The sequence below is a fragment of the Triticum urartu genome, chromosome 7A, assembly GCF_056163025.1.
Source record: "Triticum urartu cultivar PI428250 chromosome 7A, HENAU_Tu73, whole genome shotgun sequence".
Lineage (NCBI taxonomy): Eukaryota > Viridiplantae > Streptophyta > Magnoliopsida > Poales > Poaceae > Triticum > Triticum urartu.
In genome coordinates this window covers 68,260,706-68,268,979 of record NC_141879.1, presented here as the reverse complement: position 1 = coordinate 68,268,979, position 8,274 = coordinate 68,260,706, and the positions used below count along the sequence as shown (strand labels likewise).

The 8,274-nt window shown below is 40.2% G+C and overlaps 1 long non-coding RNA gene across 4 annotated transcripts; it reads left to right on the top strand.

Annotated features, from left to right (window-relative positions):
- The first annotated feature begins 3,802 nt into the window (after positions 1-3,802).
- LOC125522691 (uncharacterized) lies at positions 3,803-8,181 on the top strand. Of its 4 annotated transcripts, none has more exons than XR_015610776.1 (6): positions 3,803-4,244; positions 4,321-4,387; positions 4,599-4,740; positions 5,364-5,499; positions 6,974-7,778; positions 7,868-8,181. It is a non-coding gene; the product is annotated as an uncharacterized LOC125522691 (long non-coding RNA). The 4 variants fall into 4 exon arrangements; XR_007289931.2 differs by lacking the exon at positions 4,321-4,387 and having other exon boundaries at positions 3,807-4,244; positions 6,974-7,530; positions 7,668-7,778; XR_007289930.2 differs by lacking the exon at positions 4,321-4,387 and having other exon boundaries at positions 3,808-4,244; positions 6,974-7,530; positions 7,673-7,778.
- Positions 8,182-8,274: the final 93 nt, after the last annotated feature.

Here is an 8,274-nt window from a genome sequence, read left to right as displayed (position 1 = left end):
TTCATTATAGAACTTGGCTTGTATATTCCAACAATGGGCCTCCTCAAGTGCCCTAGGTCTTCGTGAGCAAGCAAGTTGGATGCACACCCACTTAGTTTCTTTTGTTGATCTTTCATACCTTTATAGCTCTAGTGCATCCGTTGCATGGCAATCCCTACTCCTTGCATTAACATCAATCGATGGGCATCTCCATAGCCCATTGATTAGCCTCGTTGATGTGAGACTATCTCCTTTTTTATCTTCTCCACATAACCCTCATCATCATATTCCATTCCACCCATAATGCTATATCCATGGCTCGCGCTCATATATTGCGTGAAAGTTTATAGGTTTGAGATTACTAAAGTATGAAACAATTGCTTGGCTTGTCATCGGGGTTGTGCATGATGAGATCATTCTTGTGTGATGAAAATGGAGCATGACTAAACTATATGATTTTGTAGGGATGAACTTTTTTTGGCCATGTTATTTTGAGAGGACATATTTGCTTAGTTAGTATGCTTGAAGTATTATTATTTTTATGTCAACATGAACTTTTATCTTGAATCTTTCGAATCTGAATATTCATACCACAATTAAGAAGAATTACATTAAAATTATGCCAAGTAGCACTCCGCATCAAAAATTCTGTTATTATCATTTACCTACTTGAGGACGAGCAGGAATTAAGCTTGGGGATGCTTGATACGTCTCCAACGTATCTATAAATTTTGATTGCTCCATGCTATATTATCTACTGTTTTGGACATTATTGGGCTTTATTATCCACTTTTATATTATTTTTGGGAATAACCTATTAACCGGAGGCCCAGCCCAGAATTGCTGTTTTTTTGCCTATTTCAGGGTTTCGAAGAAAAGGAATATCAAACGGAGTCCAAACGGAATGAAACCTTCGGGAACGTGATTTTCTCACCGAACATGATCCAGGAGACTTGGACCCTACGTCAAGAAATAAAGGAGGAGGCCATGAGGTAGGGGGGCACGCCTACCCCCCAGGGGCGCCCTCCACCCTCGTGGGCCTCCTGTTGCTCCACCGATGTACTCCTTCCTCCTATATATACCTACGTACCCCCAAACGATCAGATACGGAGCCAAAATCCTAATTCCACCACCGCAACTTTCTGTATCCACGAGATCCCATCTTGGGGCCTGTTCTGGAGCTCCGTCGGAGGGGGTATCCATCACGGAGGGCTTCTACATCATCACCATAGCCCCTCTGATGAAGTGTGAGTAGTTCACCTCAGACCTACGGGTCCATAGTTATTAGCTAGATGCTTCTTCTCTCTTTTTGAATCTCAATACAATGTTCTCCCCCTCTCTTGTGGAGAACTATTCGATGTAATCTTCTTTTTGCGGTGTGTTTGTTTAGACCGATGAATTGTGGGTTTATGATCAAGTCTATCTATGAACAATATTTGAATCTTCTCTGAATTCTTTTATGTATGATTGGTTATCTTTGCAAGTCTCTTCGAATTATCAGTTCAGTTTGGCCTACTAGATTGATCTTTCTTGCAATGGGAGAAGTGTTTAGCTTTGGGTTCAATCTTGCGGTGTCCTTTCACAGTGACAGTAGGGGAAGCAAGGCACGTACTGTATTGTTGCCATCGAGGATAACAAGATGGGGTTTTCATCATATTGCATGAGTTTATCCCTCTACATCATGTCATCTTGCTTAAGGCGTTACTCTGTTTTCATTAACTTAATACTCTAGATGCATGCTGGATAGCGGTCGATGAGTGGAGTAATAGTAGTAGATGCAGGCAGGAGTCGGTCTACTTGTTTCGGACGTGATGCCTATATACATGATCATACCTAAATATTCTCATAACTGTGCTCAATTCTGTCAATTGCTCAACAGTAATTCGTTCACCCACCGTAGAATACTTATGCTCTTGAGAGAAGCCACTAGTGAAACCTATGGCCCCCGGGTCTATCTTCATCATATTAATCTTCCAATACTTAGTTATCTCCTTTGCTTTTTTACTTTGCTTTTATTTTACTTTGCGTCTTTATCATAAAAATACAAAAAAATATTATCTTATCATATCTATCAGATCTCACTCTCGTAAGTGGAAGTGTAGGGATTGACAACCCCTTATCGCGTTGGTTGCGAGGATTTATTTGTTTTGTGCAGGTACGAGGGACTCGCGCGTAGCCTCCTACTGGATTGATACCTTGGTTCTCAAAAACTGAGGGAAATACTTACACTACTTTGCTGCATCATCCCTTCCTCTTCGGGGAAAACCAACGCAGTGCTCAAGAGGTAGCAAGGTCTGCTAGAGATGCTCTAAAGCCTATCTCTCCCACCCTGAAACTAATTTTCGATCCCCAGTTCTACCGTTTTGCCCACTCCTTTTTCTCACCTCCCCCCACGTGGCGTTCATGGGCCGACGTTTTAAGAGGTCTGCTAGAGATGCTCTAAAATCTTGACACCCCTGTTTTTTTCTTCTGTTTCTGTTCTTTCGTTCTTTAATTTAATTTGATATTTCCAAATTTTAAAAGGTTGCGAGAATTGAAAAAAAATGTTTGTGAATTCTCATATTTTTTTGGGAAATTATAAAATTTTCACAGTTTCAAAAAATGTTGAGTATTATACAAAGTTGTTCGAAGTTATTAAAAGAAATCACAATTTAGAAAAAAATGTCGGAAAACAAAATCATGATCATGATTTTGAAAAAATGATGGCATATTCAATCATATTCATGAATCTGAAAAATGTCCATGAAATTTTAGAAAATATTGATAATTTTTTTTTGCAAATTTCAGAAAAATTTCCCCAATTTTTAAAAAGTTCATCAATTGAAAAATGTTTACTGAATCCAAAAAGGTTCATGAATTCGAAAACCATTCATCCATTTTCAAAAAAAATCGTCTAAACAAAAAATGTGTTTATGAATTTTTTTAAAATGGCAAATTTTTACAAATTTTTAGCGAGTAAAAAATGTTCATGAATTCTAAAACTATTCATGCATTTCAGAAAATGTTTGTCTAACCAAAAAAGATGTTCGTAAATTTTAAAAAATAGATAATTTTCCAAAAAATATTTGTCGATTCAAAAAAATGTTTGCCGATTCAAAAGTCTTTTGTGTCTAGGATTTGATTAGTTTATGAAAAGTCTTTAAATGTCTAGGCATTGGGAGTAGTTCGTAGTTCATGGGATTTGTTTTTAATGTTTTAAACATTCCCTTGCGCGACACAATTACAAGTGTGTCGTGTAGTGGCAAGCTCATTGTCATGGGATTTAACACGTCGAATGCATTGCGATTGCGTGGACATCGCGTCCATCATCACCTAGGGTGGGAAGAAAGTTAAGTGGCAACATGGTGAGCCGAAGTGTTAAAATAGAGAACGCTCATATTTCGAGGATTGAGTCATACTCATTTGACTACCATGTAAATTTTTTGTCTTTCGTAGCAACACACGGGCATATTTGCTAGTAATATCTAGTCGGGACCCTAGCCACAGGCGGCGAGCAACTGGTAAAAAACAACGGCCTTAACTAAAGAATGTGTTTCAAAGTTGCACTTGATTCATAACAGAATTTTACATAGAGAATTCACCACTCCTATACCTGATCTTCTTGATCACCGAGGCACATACAGAAGCTGCCCCCTTCCTGATATTTGATACCGGCGTTTTGTGATGCATGCCATATTTTGGACGATGCAATGTCTTGTCCGCCCTGGCCAATCCAAAACAATAAGGTGTGCATTAAGGCTGCTCGCTCGCGTGATCCACCTGTCCCGATTTTACTGTGCCGAATTTTTTTAACCGGAAGGTGGAAACGCAATGCTGAAGGGGCGCTCGCTCGCGTGAGACAGAACGCCCAGCCCCCCGTTCCCCTTTCCCCTCCTCGATTCCTCTTCCCCTCCCTATCCCTCTTCCTCGTTTACCGCCGCCACCACTAGCCGGAGCCCTCCGCCATAGTCGCCGCCACCAGCGCCCTCCCCAAAAGCCTGCAACCCACTCCTCTCTCCTCCGCTCACCTTATTCCCACCAACGGCGAGTTCCTCCCCAAAGCCATGGTGTGAGCGAGGAGGCGACAGGTCCGGAGACTACCTCCTGGATCAGGAGGAGAAAGAGAAGCCTAGGGGCAAAATTATGCGTCTTAGCAGTGGCTCGAGCGATGTAGGACGGTGACGAGCGAGCGGCTTCTACAGGCGGTGGGAGCGGTGGTGGGCATGGCTTGGGGACCTGCGCTTGCGTCAACCGACGGCGAGCACGGCTGCTGCCAACCAGCCAAGGTAAGCTTGCCCCAACCCTTCCCTCTCTCCCTCTCTTTTCCCATCTATGCTCTCTCCCTATTGCATCCTCTCCCAGGTCTTGGATTCGCAAAGTGATACATCCCTGGATCAATTTAAGCTCTTGCAATCTCCAATCAGTTAAGGTGGTCATTCATGCTACCCGGATCTTATCTCTTCATGTCGTAAAAAATAATCTTGTGCACTATAATGCCATGAACATCTCGGAATATTTACATTTGTTGTAGCCGGTGCTTAATTTTCCCCCACATATTTGTAACTGAAGCCCACCCATACATACTCATGTATCTGACGGTTTGTGGGGATTGAATCGGGATTGGGTTTGGTCTACTGCAGATGAGTCACATGGCGACGCTCGAGAAGGTGATGTCTGGCAGGGATCAACACACTCTTTGCCACCCAGTACGGCCTGCCCATGGTTGATGGCAAGGGCAGGTGCATTGGGTTGTCTCCAAGAAGCACAAGGCCAGGGCATTGGGTCAGTGCTATACTTCATATTCCTAACATCTACTACATCCTGCAATTACTTGCAGTTGCTACTTGCAACTCGTATGATCTCTCTTACTAGGTAAATGAAAATTTATTGTTGAAGAAGCAAATATTATGCCAAGTAGAAGCATACAGCCCGAACAAGGTCCTAGAGCGGTGTTGCCAAGACGCCGGAGCGGAGGCTGGGGAGGCCAGGGCTAGCGGTTGTCGAACAAGAGTTTTTTAATTTCAGACCATTTTTATTTTGAGTTGCTTCTATCTAGCTGGATTTGTGGAATCTAAGTGTTCTCCAAATTGTGCTTTTTGATCATTACATTAAATTTTGTATCACCGCTTTCAAAGTTGGGCCTTGTTCATTGCAAGGGAAAGAGGTCTCTTGCACAGCCCCAAATACATCACAAGTAGACCGTAGGTTAGGTTAATTATCTCACATGTTGTCTTGCTCTCTGCATACTTTAGTTTTTAGATGAATTTCACTAATTGTGCATACACTTTATTTAGCAACCCATGTGGATGTATATCCCAATTCTTTCTTTATTTTGTATGCTTTTCCATCTTATAAAATTGCAACTTATGTTTCTTTTTGGGAACAATATGTTGGTCTTATACCAGGTAACCCGGTGCAACTGCTGTTCCCCAATGAGTTCTTTGTCATAGAATGACCTTTTGGTAGCAGTACTGAATAATAAAAAAATTGTTGCTGTTTGCGCGTCTCCGTCGTCCCTCACTCTTGCGTTTCTTTCAATCGGTAAGATGTCCCCTTCTTCCTCTTAATCATTTTCTCAATTAAGTTCTAATTTGCATTGTTGTCAATTAAATGCCTATTGATCTGACAAATAATGGTTTGAAAGTGAGTCAATAATCAATAGAATCATCAGCACAAACATGTTAATGAGAATTTTTTGATGCTTGATTAGCCCGCTAAAGGTAAAAGAAATTAAAAAAAGTTGTTCGGAGTGAGAGGTTTGATTGCTTGCTTGGAACCTTACTCTTTTTTTAGGTAGTAGAGATAGGCATATTTGCAACTTATCTTCACTGAGGAAATGTTGGCTTGTTCTCATCACTGGACCTTGTCTTTATAGCTGTCCTGCATTCTTGAATTTTATGGTGCTTGCAATGGAAATCCTGGGAAACCAGGCGCTGGTGTAATAATAAGGCATTTGGATGGATCTGTGGTATATATGTACACCAACAGTTACTATGCTGGTATTTTTCTTAGTGGTTAGTTACTTTAACTGAAGATTGCTCAACTACGAGAGTGTTTGGGTATTGCAACGAATAATGGTGTTGAATGTCGTGCATTGCTGCTGGAGTTAACATATGCTGCTAAGAAGGCATTCAAATATGTTTGTGGTCAAATCAAAAGAGGTCGAATTGCTTCTGCTTTTATTTTGTATTATTTTATCATCATGGTCCTCAGTTTATCCTCGCCAAGAGAAAGTTTTATGCTGCATCTGTTAACACATTTATATATAGGTTAAGGTGCCCCACAGCCTATTATTTTATTTGTGCAAGGAATAATTGGATAACAGTCTTAATTTATAGAAAATCTGGTGAAACTAATCAGAGCTCTTTGAAGAGTTTCTCGAGTTGCTGGAGGCTTTATTAGCGTTCAGTTTTCTTATCTTAGCATAAGTAACACACTTAAATTTCGGGAGCCGGTCCAAGATCTCTGGTGTGCTAGGAATGATAACATGGTTGACTTGTGCAAGAAATTTAAGGAAATGAAGGGAAACTTTCTTCAGTTTCAAATCAACCATGTTTTCGGGGTAGCTATCCTATCTTTTCATTACCTTGTGATCTGATTCAAACTTGCTTGTACCAGCCAGTTTGGGGATCTGTTATGAAAGCTTGGTGCATGCTTGTGCTCTTGTACAAAAGCCTACACTTGACTGAATGACTTGTGATTTGGCTCGGATCATGCATGAGAGTGCAAACTTTTTATCCTTGTTTGGTTTAGCCTGATTTGTGCTCTCCACATTTATTTCTATGAACGTCACAGCGGGTGGAACGTTGTTGCTTGCCTGCGCGCTATGTATCAGTCGGCGCTACTCGATTTGTTGCTATTTAGGTCGTTGTAGGAATTAACTAGCGTACTTTCTTGTAATCTATGGCAACGACATGACTGTAGCATATAGAATGGGGCTGGTTCATGGAACTCGGGAGGACACAATTTTTGGTATATGAGCATAATAAGTTACTTAATTATGATAATGTTGCAGACTGGGCACGACGGTGGGTGAGGCGGGATAGGTGGCACTGGGGCGCAGTGGAGTGGCTAGGCGAGAATGTCTCGGCAGGGGACGGCGACCATCGCATCCGCTGATATGTTCACCATCATCATTTATATGTAATCTCAAAAACAAAGAAATGCATCCAGATCTTGCAGGTTACACCAGGTTCTGTAGCTATTATTATATCTGTAATTTCTACCTTTCATGTAATTTATCACCATTTAATTACTATATGTGATAGATATTTCTCTACTTATTTTTATCTTATATGATGTGTTGTTCTACCTACGTATGTTGCATTCAGAGTACCGTTAGTTCTTGTATGCTTGCATCTTTGATTGCGTAGACATGCAGAGTGTCCTTTAAATTTCTGTTATTATAGTTGGGAGGGTTACTCCTCATTCTGGAGCCCCAAGTCAGATTGATAGATTTTATATATGTAAACATTGATGACCATATCAGTACCTTTGCCACTATCTCTCTTTTGTTTGTGTATTCCTACAGCCTGATCAGCTTCAAATACCTACTCTGACAGACAATTCACGGTAAACTCGATTATTAACATCCCTATTCATTGCATTAATTATTTATTTCTAGAGATTTCTTTCTCATAGCTGTTATATTCTTCCTTGCCCATAAATTATTATTTTGTTTAATGATATCAAGCATTCTTATCTGGTAGATCAGGCTAGTGACAATGGCCATCTGGATGAGCAGGGGCATGATCTTTACAATGAAGCACAAAGTTTGTCAGACATTCTTGATAAAGAGTCGATATATCTAACTATCTAAGGTGTGCCTGATTATACTGAATGTTGTTCCCTTGCTTCCTTGACATATATATGGTTTTCTTTAACATCTCATCTCCATGTCGTGTGATAGCTACCGTTTATGAAGTTACAAGATGGTGAAAATATGCAGAATGATATTTCAGTGGATGAAGTGCTAGAAGAACCAGGAAGTTACTAGCATCAAAAGGAAAAGAGAGCAAGGGGATCTCAAACGTGTAAAATCATATTGCCCAGTTAGAGATTCCTAGGAGTTGTTTGTGCTATTTTTTTAAGATTACATTGGTGAGTCGCTTTTTTCTTTTCTCTCTAAGGGTATGTTTCAATATGCAGCCTTTTGCTGTATCAACATTTTTTGTAATCTTTCTATTTCTGTATATTTATGAGACCATTTATTTCATTCTACAATTATGCTCCTGTCTTTGATCCAGCAACATACTACTTTCAATAGTATTACATAGTTATCAATTGACATGTGTTAACCAGATTAAGAAAGGTACT